At 42.6% G+C, this 19388-nt stretch overlaps 1 long non-coding RNA gene across 6 annotated transcripts in view; it reads left to right on the top strand.

Moving 5' to 3' along the window:
* LOC102164143 (uncharacterized) overlaps window positions 1-19388 on the top strand; it is a 358716-nt gene that overhangs the window by 133806 nt on the left and 205522 nt on the right. The window contains exon 6 of one of the 6 annotated variants that reach the window (XR_014836012.1): window positions 279-1957. The exons of the other annotated variants lie outside the window; for them this stretch is intronic. This is a non-coding gene — a long non-coding RNA (uncharacterized LOC102164143). Of the gene's footprint in view, window positions 1-278; window positions 1958-19388 lie in introns of those variants that run through there. 6 annotated transcript variants of the gene reach the window in all.

Raw genomic sequence — 19388 nt, 5'->3', positions numbered from 1 at the left:
TTAAAGATCTAGTGTTGCCGTGAGCTGGAGTGTAGGTTGCAGATGCAGCTCAGATCCTGTGTCATTGTGGTTGTGGTGTAGGCTGGCAGCTGCAGCTGCAGCTCTGATGTGACCCCTAGCCTAGGAACTTCCATATGCCACAAGTGGGGTGGTAAAAAGAAAAAAAAAAAAAGATGCTATGTTTGTCCTTGCATGAAAAATGGACCTGTTAAGTGCATGGCTTACCCTGGACTGTTAGCTGCCCGGGTCTGAATTGTATTTGTGGTATCTGTTTGCAGTGCCCCCTGTGTGCCTGACCCAGAGATGGTGCAGAAGACAGGTGGACCAAGGCTGTTGGTGGTGTACAGGGTCTGCAGGGGGGGAATGTGAGGTCAGGCCACTCAGAGTGGCTGTTCTTTTGCTCTCCATCCATCTCCTGCTGGACCAGCGCCTGCTTCTCCCACGACGGCCTCATCAACCCTCTTAACTCTAGGGCTGAATCAGTAACTGCCGAGCCGCTTGCCCCCTGCCCCAGCCGCTGGTTTCCCTGGTAACTGATGAGCCAACTTGACATCCATTTCCCTTATAGATGCTGGTCTCATCTCATTCTCCCCCACGTAGGGAATATTGCTGCCCTGCCCTGCCCCCCACCGTACCCAGCGAGGTGTTGTTGAAGCACCTTGTGCTGAAGGTCCCATTTGCAATAAACCCCTGATCTCTAGGTTCCCTCCTCTGGTCTCTTAATTCAGTCCCATTGCTGGGCAACTACAAGGCTTACAGGTCTGCAGGGTACATCCCAATACTATCATCTATTTGTAGATCAGCTATCATCCCTTCTCTGTCTACTTGTCACCATCTATCAGCTGTATCTATCTATCTATACATATCCATGTATGACACATACGTATAATATGAATAGATGCATAGACACACACAGGGACATTCCTAAGTATAAGGTAAGGGCAGCCTCCTCCAGCATCTTCCTACCAGATGGGAAAAACGCGGTGTCCCTACACAGTAGAAGGATGAAAACACCAAGACTCTAGGTGGATGGCAAGAGCCATGTGCAAAGCCCATCCTCCTTTCTCATTTTTATGAGTGATAATATGTACCACACAGACACTTTGACAGGTGGGGTCCTTCTATCAGTGAGTTCCCTTGTGGCTCAGTGGGTTAAGGACCTGACATCTCTGCTTTGACAGGTGGGGTCCTTCTATAAGTGAGTTCCCTTGTGGCTCAGTGGGTTAAGGACCTGACATCTCTGTGAGGATGCCTGTTTCATCCCCGGCCTCGTTCAGTGGGTTAAGGATCTGGTGTTGCTGTGAGCTGTAGTGTAGGTCACAGATATGGCTCAGATCCAGTGTTGCTGTGTCTGTGCTGTAGGCCGGCAGCCTCAGCTCCAATTTGACCCCTAGTCTGGGAACTTCTATATGCTGCAAATGCAGCATAGAAAGAAAAAAAAAATGAGAACGAAGAATTTTTAAAAATTTCTTTATCCAGTTTAAAACAGCAAACACATTATCTTTTTTTTTTTTAAAGGCATAATTTAAAAAGTAGCTATGAGAGTTCCCTGGTGGCTCAGGAGGGTAAGGATCCAGCGTTGTCACGGCTATGGTGTGGGTTTGATATCTGGCCTGGGAACTTCCACATATTGTGGATGAGGCCAGAAAATAAAATTAAATTAAAAAGTAGCTATGTTTTCAGAGTTCCCGTCGTGGCGCAGTGGTTAACGAATCCGACTAGGAACCATGAGGTTGCAGGTTCAGTCCCTGCTCTTGCTCAGTGGGTTAACGATCCAGCGTTGCCGTGAGCTGTGGTGTAGATCGCAGACGTGGCTCGGATCCTGCGTTGCTGTGGCTCTGGCATAGACTGACAGCTATAGCTCCGATTCGACCCCTAGCCTGGGAACCTCCATATGCCGCGAGAGCAGCCCACGAAACAGCAAAAACAGACAAAAAAAAAAAAAAAAAAAAAAGTAGCTATGTTTTCAAAAAAGTAGTGAGAAAAGAGGGAGTGTCTTATAGTCTTGCAGCTCTATTTACTGTGATGCTTTACTGAAACCCAGCTGGGGTCTCATATCTCTTTGTGCATATAGTGCCTTGTGATATTTAAAGCAAGGTCACCTGTGGAAAATATCACTGAACATGCTCAGGAAAAAAAAAGAGCCAACAGTAAATCCACTTTAATCAGAGTTTTGACGTGGTAAACCCCAGCCGCCCCCAGGGCACACCTGGATACTTTGAGAACCACTCTTCTGAGTTCCTTTTATCTATTTTACATCAGGTCAGGTATTACCTTGGATGCTGCGTGACCCTTGTGGCCCTGTCATATTTACAAGGGCGGGGCTCACACAAAGCGGAGGCTGTGTGTTTGGATGGGTTTTGCCGACACATGGGGCTCATGCTGCAATGGGGGACGTGCATGAGGGTGGGGACGTGCAAACATCAGTATGTTTTCTGTTGTCTCTTGATGTCTCTATTTTCCTGGAGAGAAATATGCTCGCCTCTGCAGTTAGCAGTTTTTGAATCCACGGTGGAGGAGTGTGGGCTGACGTCCACATGCGGTATATAGAGTTTGCCTTCATTCCCTCCTTTTCTGTATAATGCCACCCTGCCTGCTCGTGGTGGTTGGTCTTGGGAAGGACAGAGCCCCCTCTGGAGAGGCATGAATTGCCATGGGGCTCAACTGCCAGGTCCAGGAAGAGGTAATTTTCTAGCCGTGTGGAATGGAACAAGAGGGTTGGCAAATGGAGTTGTTCAAGGAAGCCCTGCTTTATCCGCCTCCACCCTGCCCCACCCCCGGACTCCCACCTTCAGATGCCTCTTTGACGTTGGCATTTTGTCCTGCATCCTGGCTTTCCTCTCTTTATCCTAATCAGGAGATTTATTCATCCAATTTCCAGCTTTGCATTATTGGGCTGAAATCTTGACCATGCTGTCATCTGCTCTATTTCTTGTGGATTTTCATCTCTTAGGTGTGGGTTTCTTTTGTCCTCCTAGGGAGTTGATGGGGAAAAAACAGTGTTGGTTTGCTGTGTTTACGAGGCAGCTGACAGCACACTCACACTGAGTCTCTTGGTTAAAGGAGGCTCTGCGTGGGCACCCGTGGAATATTTGCCATCTCTTACTGGCGTCATTAACGTAATTGTCCGACTCCATGAATATGCATGAACCCCCCCCCTTGGGGACACCCTTATCTGTCCTCCTGGGTGTCTTTTCATTCTCTCCTCTTTTCTGGGGGTGCCCATTTCTCATCCTTCGTGAACAAATGAACAAAACACAAAGGAAGGAAGAAGAATGATTGAGTTGGCTTCCGTAAGGTCCTGGATAAGAGCAGATGGTGGGAACTTCCATATGCTATGGGTGTGGCCCTAAAAAGACAAAAAAAAAAAAAAAAAAGGGTATTATTTATGTATCCACCTACTGGCCTCTCAGAAAGGACTGGAAACCTCTCCAGCTTCCTCAAATCTGCTGAAGTACCTCAAACACATGTCATGATCTTAACCTGACCCTTAGATGCAGTCAATATTTCGTGATAGCCTACATGGTTGATCGCAGTGGGCAAAAGCAACATGCTTGAATGTGTATGAAAAGCATCACAATATAGACTAGCTTAAGATCAATAACATCAGTAACATATTTTTATTGAAAAAAATATCTCATTGTGCATACCTCATTTTACCCTGGCATGAAATCCCAAAATATTTACCTGTCAAAGAGAAATACTCCAAGAGTTGGCATAGCCAGTATCAATTACAGAAGCCAGAGGTTACAAAAGTGTGCATAAAATGTGAATTTTGTTTCTGAAAACAGTACATGCTTCATCTGCATTTGTGGGTCAGAATACACTTCCCATCCTGGAACATTCAGGATGCAAAAATTTTTGAAAATGCTCTTTACAGAAATATGTGTTAGGTTTATTGTATCATGCAAGGGGAATATCCCATGCAGCTTGAAGAGTCAGATTCTTATTATCAAACTGGTTTAGTTCAAGCGTAACCATAGAAACATCAGCTGTAATAAATTTCTTTAAGAGCAATAAATGCAAGAACTCATTTTACCACTGTAAGATAGAAATTGTATTCAAAAGTCAGTTTGGATGGCTTAAAATGTGGACTGTTGGTTGTGAAATAAAATTCATATTTTATGTCATGATGAGAAAAACTTAAATTCTCCTCGGCCCTTAGCCCCTCAGCCCCCACCCACCCATGCGCATTGTGTGTCTGCAGTTGGTATCAATCAGACCTCCCCCATCAGCAGGAACACCTGCCCCACCATCAAGAGCTACATTCTCTCTGGATCAACAAGACAACTCCTTGTATATAACCTTCTTTCTGGATCTTAGAGGGGTCACATGACCCACCAGGATGAGGCTTAGATCTGGATTAGGTACAGTGTCAATAACATGTCACTTAATGGAGAGCCCTCTGTCTCAAATGTAGACTCCTGTGCTTTCACTAGTAATGGGCAGTGCAGCTGTGACCTTTCTTGGATGCTCTTCCTGGGTGATAATCCTCAAATGCGGCTCGAGTCCAATTTATCATCTCCTTCTTTGATGAATTTGTCATCACCATCGTGAAAAACACAACACACCTGCATATAGGCAGTGGCTTCAGCCACCAGGAACAATCTCTTTAAGCAAGCTGGAGGCAGTTGCTCCAGGACCTGCATGGCAGTTGATGGCATCGGAAATCTGGTCAGATTTTTCTGCCTCGTTCCCGGTCCAAAGTCTTTTTTGTGATTTCAGATTCCTAAACTTCTGTTCGGAAAAGAATGGCCAGCGTAAAGAGGTACACCTCTCTGCTTTGGGAGAGTTTGCTGGATAGGGTTCAGACAACTCACCTTTACATCCAATTGTCCAGAATGTGGACACACACACACACACAGTCCCAGAAGGGGCTGGGAAGTCTAGTCTATGCTCCTACTGGCCAGGGCTGGACAAAGACCACCATTTATTAACTTAAAGACTGGAATGGATCTGGGGGGACATCTCCCAGTCTCTAGGATTGAAGTAATCTCTTTTAATTTTCTGCATGTAAAACTGCAGGCTTCCCTTGAATCAATATAGATTATAAACATCAACAGCATATGAATCTATCTTTTTCCTAATGAAAGATTTTTAAACTACTTTTATCTCCTCTTTTAGGAGTTTTACCCCAACCCTGATTTTTTTAAAAAAATTTACATCCATTGGAAGAACTGAGGTCAGAAAATGTCTGAATGACTCCGATTTGGGGAGACCTGAAAATGCCCATTAAAATCCACATCTGACCAACACCACGAACACCTTAAAACACATGAAAAGATGTTTAATGGCACTCATTATTAGAGAAATGCAAATCCAAACTGCTATGAGGTACCACCGTACACCAGCCAGAATAGCCATCATCAAAAATCTACAAAGTAAATGCTGGAGAGGGTTTAGAGAAAAGGAAAGCCTTCTACACTGTTGGTGGGAATGTAAATTGGTATGACCACTGTGGAAAACAGTATGGAGATTCCTCAAAAAACTAAAAATAGAATTACCATTTGATCCAGCAATCCCACTCCTTTGCATCTATCCAGAGAAAACCATGACTTGAAAAGACACATGTACCCCGATGTTCATTGCAGCACTATATACAACAGCCCAGACATGGAAGCAACCTAAATGTCCATTGACAGAGTGGATCAAGAAGATGTGGTACATAGATGCAATGGAATATTACTCAGCCGTAAAAAGGAATGAAATAACGGCATTTGCAGCAGCATGGATGGACCTAGAAATGATCATGCTATGTGAAGTTAGTCAGACAGTGAGACACTAGAGTCATAGGCTATCATTTATATGTGGAATCTAAAAAAAAAGATACAATGACCTTCTTTGCAGAACAGAAAGTGACTCAGACTTTGAACAATTTAGGGTTACCAAAGCAGACAGGTTAGTGGGGGGGGATGGGCAGGGGGTTTGGGATGGAAATGTTGCAAAACTGGGTTGTGATGATGGTTATACAACTGTAAATGTAATAAAATTCATTGAGTCTAAAAAATAAAATATAATCTCAAAAAAAAATCTTAAATTACAAGCGAAAACCATATTCTGGAGAGGAAAGTGATTGATGATCCATGCAATGTAAGGAGTCGGGATGGTATCTTTTCTCAGTTACTAGATCCCTGCCTTTTGTCCAGAGGGCTGTGACTCTTACCTTTGGGATGTTACACAGGGTTCTTAGAAGGAACATTGCCTACTAACCAGAAGGCAGGCTTGGAGAAGATTTGAAAGCAGATCCACAGCAGTGCAACTGAGGTGGGAAGGTCAAACTAAAGTTTGGGAGACCATGAGAGGAGACTGACAGTTGATGAGTGTGGGAACTGCAGAGAGGCAGGTCGAAATGGTTGAAGGTCAGTGAGCATGAACCCAGCCCTGCCCTGGAAATGTATGAGGGTGCAAAGGTTTGATGCGCCACCATCAAGAGGAAAAAAGATTGTTCCCCCTTCCTCATCACATGGTTTCAGAGTGACCGCATTCATCAGGGTCACCCACACATCAGGAATGTTGTCTTTGAAACTCACCCAAGACAGCATGTGCATCGGCACCAGCCAATCACAGAGCCCCACGCTTGGGACAGCAAGCACACGGGACCAGCCAATCACAGAGCCGCACGCTTGGGACAGCAGGTGCCTCAAAGTCCAGCCTCGCTTCAGAACCCATCTTGCCACCAGTCATCTTATCAACACTCCACGTTGGACGTTTGCCGGAAATTCCCAAACGGAGGAGGATGGACGTAGGACACTGCTTGCTTCACACATGCTTTAACCTATAAGCCGAGCTCCTGTTGTTCAGCAAGCAATGCATTTAGCCTTTTGGGTTTTAATTTCAGGCAGTTCTTCAAACTACTTCTGATTGCTTGGAACTTCTAGTATATGTGGCCTTAATAGGTAATTTAAAGTTCACACATTTTTGTTGCTCAGTCTGCCTTCCTTCTCAGAGCAATCGTGTGAGTTGGCTAAACCCACTTTTATTATTATTGTTGTTATTATTGTTATTATTATAGTTGGTTTACAGTGTTGTTCCAGTTTCTCCTGTACAGCAAAGTGCCTCAGTCATACGTATATATACATTCCCTTTCTTATATAATCTTCCATCATGTTCTCTCCCAAGAGACTGGATAGAGTTCCCTGTGCTATACAGCAGGACCTCATTGCCCATCCATTCGCAATGTCATAGTTTGCATCTACGAACCCCAAACTCCCCATCCATCCTATTCCTGCCCGCCCCCCTCTGGCAACCGCAAGTCTGCTCTCTGTGTCTGTGGGTCTGTTTGTGTTCTGTAGATAGATAGGTTCATTTGCACCATATTTTAGATTCCACTTAGAAGTGATATCCTATGGTACTTGTCTTTCTCTTTCTGATGTACTTCACATAGTATGAGACTCTCTCATGGTATGCATGTTGCTACAAATCGCATTATTTCATTCTTTTCATGGCCAAGTAACATTCCATTGTGTATATGTACCACATCTTCTTTATCCATTCATCTGTTGATGGACATTTAGGTTGTTTCCATGTCTTGGCTATTGTGAGGGGTGCTGCAGTGAACATTAGGGTGCATGTATCTTTTTGAATTGCAGTTTTGTCCAGATAGATGCCCAGGAGTGGGATTACTGGATCATATGGTAGCTCTATTTTTCATTTTTGGAGGACCCTCCATACTGTTCTCCATAGTGGTTGTACTAGTTTACATTCCCACCAACAGTGTAAGGAGGACCAATCCACATTTTTTAAGCTAGAGGATATTGCTGTATACCTGAAAATTACTTGCAAAACAGTGATTCAGAATTTTTATAGATGCCGCTCCACTTAAAATTACTATACGATACTGGTTATATTCTCTGTGCTGTACAATGTATTCTTCTAGCTTATGTATTTTGTACCTAGGAGTTTATACTCCAATAATCCCCTCCCCCTATCCTGCCCTTCCCCCTTCCCTCTCCACTGAGAATCACTAGTTTCTTCTCTGTACTTGTATGTTTGCATCCGTTTTTGTTATATTCACTGGTTTTATTTTTAGATCCCATGTTTAAATGGTCACATACAGTCTTGAACAAATATGCTGTTTTAAAGCCATCACTAACCGCTCTGATTTGAGCCCTTTGTGACAAGTCATCAATTTCTTGTGAAGCAAGACCAACAAACGTGACATGTTCAGATTATGGACAGTCCATGGGGGCGGGGGGAAAGGTTAAGCATTTGTTTCTCATCACGTGGATAATTCTAAAGGTATGTTCTTGCTTTCTCTCAATAACTGGAGTGTCCTTTTTACCTGGTGCAGCCTGAGATGAAGCAGGAAATGCTCAGGGGTGCTTGAGCAAGGTGGATGAGAAGGCTGAATAAATAGGGCAGCCTGGGAGTATTTTTTATTATGTAATTCAATAGGGTTTCCATTTTAGTCTGCAGTGTATTGATGGCAACAGGCTTTATCCTAACTCTTTAGAGGAGTGCTCCGTAATTCACTCTTGAGGACCGGCTGCCCTTTTCGACATCTCTGAAAGGTACCCTATTTATTATAAGAGCATTTCCTATGTGGAATTTTAAAGGGAAAAGTGTTTGATGTAATGTGGGGTTGGGAGCGGGCATTAAGTGCTCTGTTGAAGAGATGCTGGATCTTGGTGTCCGGAGCAAGTTTTTGCTGAATTCGTTACAGTTCTTGCAATAATTTGTAACCCATAAAGAGCTACATTTCACATCCCTCCTCTAAAATTCTGCTTCCAAGTCACATCTTCCGACACTGCTGTTATACACTGTCTGCTATCATTTAACATTTGTGTAACTGTATCCTTCATCCTGTTCTAAACAATGTTGATTATAAAGATATACGTATATATTTTAAAATTTATTTTTATTGGAGTATAATTGATTTACAGTGTTCTGTCAGTTCCTGCTATACAGCATAATAACCCGTCATACATTTATATGCATTCTTTTTCTCACATTATCTTCCATGTTCCATCACAAGTGACAAGACAGAGTTCTTCCCTGTGCTATACAGCAGGATGTCATTATGTATTCACTCCACGTGCAATAGTTTGCATCTACTAACCCGATTCCTGGTCCATCCCACCCCCTCCCTCTTCCCCATGGCATGCACAGTTCTGTTCTCTGTGTCTCTCTATTTCTGTTCTGTAGACAGGTTCATTTGTGTCACATTTTAGATTGCACGTAGACGTGATATCATATGGTATGTGTCTTTCTCTTTCTGATTTACTTCACTTAGTATGATGCACTGATAGATACCCATACGTGTCATGTGTGTGTTTAGTATATCAATGTATATTACATATATACTGTTTCTTTCTTCCCTCCCTTCAGCTTTCTGTCTTGGAAGCTATAAACTCTTTGGGGTTACAACTGGGAACCCTGGTAATGTAACATGCATTGTACGTAATGTAGATTTCTTATCTATCTACCCATCATCCTACATGTGTGTGTATATATATATACACACACACAGACACACATACATGTATATACTCATATGTATATGTAATGTGTATGTGTATGCACAGATACATATGTTTATGTACATGTATACCCATATGTATATATCATGTGTGTGCAGTTTAGAAATTCATTTCTTCCCCACTTTCTCTTTATTTCTCTCCCCCCTCCGTCAAGTAGATCTCCATATATCACTAAATATTGATATATCTTATAATAGATATAAATATCAAAGTCGAGAGGCTTAGTAACATAATGCTAAATTTGTCATCTTAGTAATAGAGCGATACATCTATAATACAGAGATTTATGTAGAGATAATATACAGAGATATTATAGGGAACGATTTTGTGACATATAACCAATATCAAAAATATATGTAGAGAGTGATTTAGTATATATTACTAAACTGCTTGGAGATATATATATATATATATATATATATATATGTGTGTATATATATATGTGTGTGTGTGTGTGTATATATATATATATATATAATTTTTAGTTTTTCATTTCACCTCTCTCCCAGGGACATGAATATCCGTGAGTTCCTAGGGAGATGTATGTCTCTCCCCCCCCCCCCAACAGGCTTCTAAAACCCTGTCTTTCAGGTGTGGACTTCATTTAATTCATTTTGGCAGGTCATTCCCCTGTCATGTTGCATGAAGTGTCAAGTCAAGTCCTAACTATTGGAGGAGACACACAGACTCGGAGGGGACGCCTTTCTTAGACAGACCCTGACCTCTGTGGAGGCTGTGAGGCTGCTGAGCGGCTTTCGCATGATGCCCGTGAGGAGGCACAGGCGGCCCCATCACGCTCTGGGATTGGCCTAAGAGTCTTTACTTGTCAGAGGCTCCACTTTGATCCCAGAGAAAAGACCTTGAGGCCCGTGACCTGGAATAGGTTTCCTAGTTATAGCAGATAAAACACTGCGAGGGAGCGTGCAGGACTCTTCCTCCATCGTTTCGGCTGACCTGCTTTTGATTTGGGTGCGAGAGAAAGGTGGTACCAACGTTTTCTTCCTCAGCAAGCATCATTCACATCTCCCGGCTCCCAGAGTTCCCGCAAGGAACCAGCTCCTCCCCAAACGCGCCCTTGCCCCCTAGCGGCGTTCCTCCGGTATTTTCCACTTCCTTCATAATGTCCTTTTTTCCTCCACCCTTCTTAACTTGCCCCTTGTCACACAGATTCACATTATAGGGCACCGCTTTTTGCATTCGTGACCTGCAATTGAATGCACAACCCTTTAAAGGATGAAACCAAGTCTCCGTGTCCATGTCGCTTTTCACTCTGGCGAGAGTGAAACAAGGATGGGGTGATTTTGCATCTCAGTGATTTACTGGTGTCCGATGGGAGGTGGGTGTCCGTGGTGGTGAACGCCTTTGGGAAAGAGACAAAGCCTCGCCAAGTCGAGTGGGAGCCTTTGCAGAAGAATCATCAGCAGACATGGACAATTGCGAAGTAAAAACACATCATGGCAATACATACACAGGCGTATATAATTAATGACAAAAATCACACACGTCAGGTGTGTCAGCGGTGACCGAAATCACCTGCAGGCTAACATGGAAATAGTTGAAGAGCTTAGGGAGTTTTCACGCCTTCCAAGGATCTCGATAAACACGTATGGTGTATCGAAAGTAGCATACCGATTGGATTTTTTTAAAAAGAAATGCATGAGCCTTGTGTTCCGTTCCTGAATCGAAATGATATCATTTTCACACCCTTTCCCCAGAGCCTCCCGTCTGCTCATATCCACATCCACTGACATCCCGTGAACTCCATCCCCTCCACTTAGCACAGCTTTAGAGATATTCCAGCTCATGTTCCTCTATCAATGTTTATTATTTACGGTCAGCAGCTTAGACTTTTCTCCACTTCCAGTGGTTGGACTTAGGCAGAGCATGAAAAAAAGAGGAGGCAAGAGAGTCAATGTGGAGATTGATGAGGGCGGGTTTACCATTGGGTCTAGACAGGGAAGCACGTTTGGTCTTGGGCAAGGGCTTCTTCCATCATTAGGAAGTTGGAAGGAGTCACCAGAGATGACTCTGACCTTCCTTAGACCGGGAACAAGGTCATTTGTTTCAGAACCAGGAGTGGAAGACAATATGCTGGATTCAGAGACAGTGACACACACACATCCCCACGCTGTTGTTCAGAAGAGCATGGTATATCCTGAGCCCAGAGCTGAACTGCTGGGGTAAATGTCTAATGCAGGAAAATTTCACCAAGTGCCTCCCCAACAGGAACAGATGGGGTGGTTTCCATAACTACCAATGAGCTTTTTTTTTTTTTTTTAATTATAGTTGAGGAGTTTCCAATGTGGCTCAGCGAGGTAAGAACCCAACTATTATTCATGAGGATGTGAGTTCGATCCCTGGCCTTGCTCCGTGGATTAAGGAGCTGGCATTGCCATGAGCTGTGATGTAGGTCACAGATGGGGCTCGGATCTGGTGTTGCTGTGGCTGTGGTGTAGACTGGAAGCTGTAGCTCCTCTTGGACCTCTATCCTGGGAATGTCCATGTCATCTGCTGCAGGTGTGGCCCTAAAAAAAGAAAAAAAAGACACCACCACCAACAAAAAAAGTATAGTTGATTTACAATGTGCAAATTTCTGCCGTACAAGAAAGTGAGCCAGTTTTTTATTTACATGTGTATGTGTGTGTATAAACATATATACATGTATACATATACACACACACACATATATATATATATATAAACTTAGATTACCAATGAGTTCTTTATAGGAATGCAGATATTGTTGTTTTTGCAAAACAATGTTATAATTTTTCTATCCACCTGACTCTAGTGAGTTATGAATACCCACCATAGACCATGGGCTCCAACCTACACAAGAGTCATCATTGGCTGATGAGTGGATTGTGGATCTAAGTTAGGGATTTTGCCCAGTGATAAGGCCCCCAGGAAAGCATGTGTATGTGATGGACCTGCCTTTAGACAGCCTCAGAGTTGAATTTCCACACTAGCTTTCAATGATTCACAGTGTGGCTCTGGATGAATCACAAGACACAATCACTGAATGTCTCTGAACTTGAGTTTCTGCCCTGGCAAGGGGTGACCGTGACATAGCATGGCATGACACAACAAGAATACATCGCAACCTCCCGGCGTTAGTCTGCGAGGGCTGCTCTAACAAAATGCCACAGAATGGATGGCTTCAATAACAAATGTATTCATCCCCTCACAGTGGCAGAGACGAGAACGCCCAGATCACGGTGAAGACAGGTTTGGTTTCTGGTGAGGCCGCTCACGTGGGCTTGCACAGGGACATTTTCTTGCTATGTCCTCATGTGGCCTTTCTGCATCTTATAGCCTCATGTTCTTCCCTTCCTTACCTCCTCAGAGACCCCTTGTCCCAGGAGTCACCCTGGGCGTCAGGGCTTCAGCATGTGGATTTGGGCGGGACACAATTCAGTGTGTGACAACCCACTGAAGATTCCAAGAAAACATAACGCAACAGTGTAGCATAACAGAAACATGAGGTAGCAAAGCATAACACAGCGTGGTTATAACAACACAGCAAAACAACACAACACAAAAGTAGAACAGAAATATGACACACCCAAGCATAACACCACATCACAACAAAACATAATACAACATAGCGTAACAGAAACATGAAATAACAGAATGTAACAGCATGGTTATAATAATGCAACAAACCAACACAAAAGTGTAACAGAAACATGACATAATACAGCATAACACAACTGTGGTTGTAACACCACAACAAAAGATAACAATAGAGCATAACATAAACATGATGTAACAGTGTAGCACAGAGTGGTTATAAAAACACAATGAAACAATACAGGACAAAACTATTACAGATACATGACACCACACAGCATATCACAGCATGGCTGTAACATCACAACAAAACATAACACAATCCAAAAATATAACAGACGTGACATGACACAACACAGCATAACACAATGTGGTGGTAACATCCAAACAAAATAGAACACAACACAAAAATATAACGAAACATCACAAGACACAACACCGTGTGATGCAGCCTTGTTTTAATGAGGAGTACATTGAATCATAGGCCCAAAGTACTTAGGAAAATCTTGGCCTTTAGCAGGTGCTAATGCGGTGTTGAAATTAGCCAACTTCTGCCCACAACCCCCCCACCTCCATACACACAAGAAAATGTAAATAAGAAAGTTGGTAGGTCTCAGATTCAAGCCTGGGTTCTCTGCCTCTGCAGTACAGTTTACACTTGCCCCTGGTTTGACAGCAAAGACTCTTCTTTCAGAGGACCACAGGGACAACCCTATTCCATGCTGCTGAAGTAAGCGTTTCCACGCTTCTGTCTTTCTCTTCATTCCTATACTTGGCGGCTGTCATGGTTCAGGTCTCTGTGCATGGTGGCTTAACCTCTTCCACTCAGGGATTCAAAGCTATCAATGCACTTCGTTTTTGTTTGTTTCTTTGTTTTCTTTTTATGGCTGCACCTGCACCATATAGAAGTTCCCAGGCTAGGGGGTGAATCAGAGCTGCAGCTGCCAGCTTACACCATAGCCACAGAAACACTGGATCCAAGCCATATCTGCAACTTATGCTGCAGCTTACAGCAATGCCAGATCCTTAACCCACTGAGGAAGTCCAGGGATTGAACTCGTGTCCTCATGGATACTGACCGGGTTCTTAACCTGCTGAGCCACAATGGGAACATTGGTTTTTTTGTTTTTTCTTTTTTAATACTTTGTTTCATCCACTGCTGTAGCCCCATAAACCAGGTGTTGCTTAAAACTCAGTTGATGGAAAGAAGGATGTCTTTTCCTTTCCTGTTCAAGATTTTCTTCTGAGCTGTGATTGATGGAGCATCTTAGAATGATCTCCTCTTTAAAGAAAGATGATAAAGCACTTGGAGTGCGTCTCCCTGACTTCCCTACTGAGAGAGCTGTGAGAGAGAAAATTAAAATGGGAATTCCAGTGAACCCCAATAAACAAGTCCTTTTAAGGTCGTTCTCATCAAGTCTGCCTTTCCATCCCCACCCCAAAACACCTGGGGTGTGCATCCATTAAAATCATGTGCATGCCCAAATAAAAAGTGTTCCTTGGTGACCTAGTGGTTAAGGATCCAGTGTTATGGCTTGAGTGCACTGCTGCGGTGCAGGTTCGATCCATGGTGCAGGAATTTACACATGCACCAGGCACAGCCAAAAAAAAAATTATATGCGTGGACTTTTAGTCATGGACAAATTGTTTTCCAAAAGTATGTAATTCAAAGAGGAAGCTATGTGAGGAATGAGTTTTATTATTGCACTCATGATAAATAAAATGAGTTCATGAAGACACAAAGCATAATCTGTGTCATGGATCAACACCCCAGGTTGGGAAAGTTTATGACATTTGCGAAGGAAAGCCGTAGCTCTCGGGTTCACGCAGTAGCCAGGAGCACTTGTGTGGAACAGCCTGCATACCTGCCAGTGTTCCATTAAACCTCCTCTGGATGTACACAGGCAGGACAAACATTCTGAGGGCAAATGCACTCGCATGTGTAAAATCAGGATATCTGCGCCGTCGTCATCTAGACGCATTCCCTCTTTTCTCTGCAGGTACGTTTTTGGAGAAGTACCTATTTCCAATACTGCTTGGTACCCCCATGGGGAAAGACACCTGCAGGGTATCCACTTGAATGCAGCCTCTTCCTGCATCCCTGGCCCTCCTCAGATATCTTCTTCATCTAACAGGGATAACCCAGGGCCAATCTTCCTTCTAGTCTTGGCTCGCCTTGGCCCGGCCCGTCCCTTCTCTCGTCTTCTCCTTGGTTTTCTTCTATCCGTCCCCTTCCTGCTCACACTCCTTTTCTTCTTATCCCTCCTGCTTCTGCAAAGGTCAGCAGGAGCCATGCCCTCTTGTTTCTCATATTCAGTTGTGCTACATATATGCGCCCAGGCGTCTCAGGTGGGGAATGGACAGTGTCCATTCAGCTGCTCTCTTCGACTGTGTGTACACATGTATGTAATCCTGGGGTGCAGTACTGGAAAGCCCACCTGTGCACAGGTGTAGAATACGATAGACTAGCGTAGAATGAACAGAATGGGGTGAAAGGGAACAGAATAGAACAAAACCCCCACTCACACTTCCATCTTTAGTAAGGGTGACGTTTAGCATTCACCTGGCTTATTTCACGTCCAGTTCCTCATTTTATTTTTTCAGATCCTACATGCATAATAGAGGTGCTGGCTATTGGGGTTTCTCAAAAGTCCCCAAAGGGCATTCTCCCTGTGGTGTAGCAGGTTAAGGATCTGGTGTTGTCACAGCTGTGGTATAGATTGCGGCTGTGGTTCCAATTCAGTCCCTGGCCTGGGAACTTCCACTTGCCTCGGATGCTGGAACAACCAACCAACCAACCAAACAAACAAAACAAAACCCAAAAGGACACAAGTTTGCCAGTGTTCAGATATTATGATTTGTCCCCAAACAGCTAGGACCAAGCACAGTGCAGAGCTTCTTATTTTTTTGATTGACGCCATATAATGGCTCTGCAATATTATGTAAGTTCCAGGTGCACATTCTAGTTCGTCCCAGTTTTTATACGTTATATTCCATTTATAAGTTTGTTTGTTTTTTTCTTTTTTTTTTTAATGGCTGCACCTGCAGCATATGGAAATTCCTGGGCTAGGGGTTGAATCAAAGCTGCAACTCTCCGTCTATGCTACAGCCAGGGAATATCAGATTCAAGCCACATCTGTGACCTTGGTCACAGCTTGTGGCAATGCCAGATCCTTAACCCACTGAGCAAGGCCAGGGATCAAACCCGCACCCTCATAGAGACATTGTTGCGTCTTGAACCTGTTGAGCCACAGTGAGAACTCCCCATTTAGTTATTATACAGTATTGGCTCTGTTCCCCATGCTGTACCATATACTCTTGTAGCTTATTTTCTACTTAAGAGTATGTACCTCTTACTCCCCTCCCCCATCCTGCACCTTGCACCTTCCCTCTCCCCACTGGTCACCACTAGTTTGTTCTCTGTCTCTGTCAGTCTGCTTCTTTTTTTAATATATTCACTAATTTGTTCTTTTTTTAGATGCCACATAGAACTGATATCATACTATATTTGTCTTTCTCTGAATGACTTTTCACTAAGCATAATACCCTCCAAGTCATCCATGTTGCTGGAAGTGGCAGAATTTTGTTCTTTTTAAGGGCTGAGTAGTATTCCATATGTACCACATTGTCTTTATCCATGCCTCTGTTGATGGACACTTAGGTTGCTTCCATGTCTTGGCAAATTGTGAATACAGGACTATGAACATTGGGGTGTATGCATCATTTCAAATTAATCTCTTTGTTTTTTTCAGTGGGAATTGCTGGTTCATGCAGTAGTTCTTCTTCTTTTTTTTTTTTTTTTTTTTTGGTGTTTTGAGAAACCTCCATGTAAATTGGATGGATTTACATTCCCACCAATAGTGTAGGAGGGATTCCTTTTCTACACACTCTCTCCAGCATTTGTTACTTGTGTTCTTTTTGACAGTGGTCATTCTGACAGGTGTGAGGTAATATCTCATCATGGTTTTGATTTGCATGCCTCTAGTAGTTAACAATATTGAGTATGTTTTCATGCACCTGTTGGCCATCTGTATGTCTTCTTCGGAGAAATGTCTATTTGGGTCTTCTGCCCATTTTTGAGGGGTTGTTTGGTTTTTTTGTTGTTGTTTTGAGTTTTTTTTTTATATATTGAGCTGCAGGAGATGTTTGTATATTTTGGAAATTCATCCCTTGTCTGTCACATTGTTTACACATATTTTTTCCCATTCTTTAGGTTGCCTTTTCATTTTGTTTATGATTTCCTTTGCCAAACAAGAGCTTTTAAATTTAAGTAGGTCCCATTTGTTTATTGTTGTGTTTATATTTTGCTTTTCTCTCCATTACTCTAGGAGACAGATCCAAAAACATATTGCTGTGATTTATGTTTGAGTGTTCTGCCTATGTTTTCCTCTCAGAATTTTATAGTAGCCAGTCTTCCATTTAGGTCTTCAATCCATTTTGAGTTTATTTTTGTGGACGGTGTTAGAGAATGTTCTAACTTCATTTTTTACATGTAGCTGTCCAGTTTTCCCTTTGCTTATTGAAGAGACAGTCTTTTCACCACTCGATGTTTTTGCCTCTTTTGTTGTAGATTAATTGACCATAGGGCATGGGTTTACTTTTGGGCTTTCTGTCCTATTCCATTCATCTATGTTTCTGTTTCTGTTCCAGTAACATACTGCTGAGACGACTGTAGGTTTTTTTGTTTGTTTATTTGTTTTTTGAATACACCCAAGGCATGTGGAAATTTGGCAGGCCAGGGATCAAATCTGTACCACAGTTGCAACCTGGGCCACAGTTGTGGCAATGCCAGATCCTTAACCTCTATACCACAGGGGAACTTCCTTGATGACTATAGTTTTGTAGTGTAGTCTGAAGTCAAGGCGCTTGATTCCTCCAGCATCATTTTTCTTTCTCAGGATTGCTTTGACTCTTTGGGGTCTTTTGTGTTTCCGTGCAAATTTAAAATTGTTTCGTTCCAGTTCTGTGAAAAATGCCATTGGTAGGTTGATAAGGATTGCATTGACTCTGTTGATTGCCTTGGGTAGTGTAGTCATTTTGACCATATTGATTCTTTCAACCCAAGAACATAGTATATCTTTCCAACTGTTTGTGTCATCTTCAATTTCTTTCATCAGTGCCTTATAATTTTCAGAGTACAGTTCTATGGTCTCTTTAAGCAGGTTTACTCCTAGTTTATTCTTTTTGATGTGATGGTAAATGGGATTATTTCTTTAATTTCTCTTTCTGATAGTTTGTTAGTTTATAGAAATGTAATACATTTGGGTATATTAGTCTCATATCCTACAGCTTTACCAAATTCATTTATGAGGTCTAGTGGTTTTCTGGTGGCATCTTTGGGACTCTCTCTATATAGTATCATGTCATTTGCAAACAGTGACAGTTTCATATCTTGCTTTCCAATTTAGATTCCTTTTATTTCTTTTTCTTCTCTGATTGCTGTGGCTAGAACTTCCAAAACTATGTTAAGTAAAAGTGGCTGATGGGAGGGGACATCCTTGTCTTCTTCCAGATCTTAGAGGAGATTTTCAGGTTATTGCCATTGAGAATGACATTCGCTGTGGGTTGTCATATATGGCCTTTATTATATTGAGATACGTTCCCTCTATGCCCACTTTCTGGAGAGTTTGTGTGTGTGTGTTTTCTTTTTAGAACTGTACCTGCAGCATATGGAGGTTCCCAGATTAGGAGTCACATCAGAGCTGCAGCCTATACCACAACCACAGCAATGCAGGCTACTTAACCCACTGAGGGAGGCCAGAGATTGAACCCATATCCTTATGGATACTTGCTGGTTTCATTACTGCCGGCCACAGTGGAAACTCCTCTGGAGAGTTTTTTTTTTATCATAAGTGGATGTTTTAGAGCTGATAATTCTTTGACAGAATTTGTCAAGGATCCTTGGAAGCTGTAGAGCCAACTAGATCCCTTATTTTATACCTGAATCTAATTATTAGTCTGATCAGATCTTCCTTAATGATGAATAGATAGTTCACTTATAAAATTTTTAGTGATTTTGTAAATTATAGTTGATTTACAATGTTATGCCAATTTCTGCTGTGCAGCAAAGTGACCCAGTCATACATATACATACATTCTTTTTCTAATATTTTCTTCCATCATCCTGAGAGATTGGATGGATTTCCCTGTGCTGTGCAGCAGGACCTCATTGCTTATCCATTCTAAATGTCATGGTTTGCATCTACTAACCCCAGATTTCCTGTCCATCGCACTCCCTTCTCCTCCCCCCTTTGCAACTACAAATCTGATCTCTATGTCTGTCAATCTGTTTCTGTTCTGTAGACAGGTTCATTTGTACCATATTTTAGATTCCAC

This window comes from Sus scrofa, chromosome Y (assembly GCF_054392235.1).
Source record: "Sus scrofa isolate SSC_HxYL_T2T_F1_AM1 chromosome Y, Sscrofa_HxYL_maternal_Yorkshire_Landrace_v2.0, whole genome shotgun sequence".
NCBI lineage: Eukaryota > Metazoa > Chordata > Mammalia > Artiodactyla > Suidae > Sus > Sus scrofa.
This window is presented reverse-complemented; position numbering and strand designations above follow the sequence as displayed.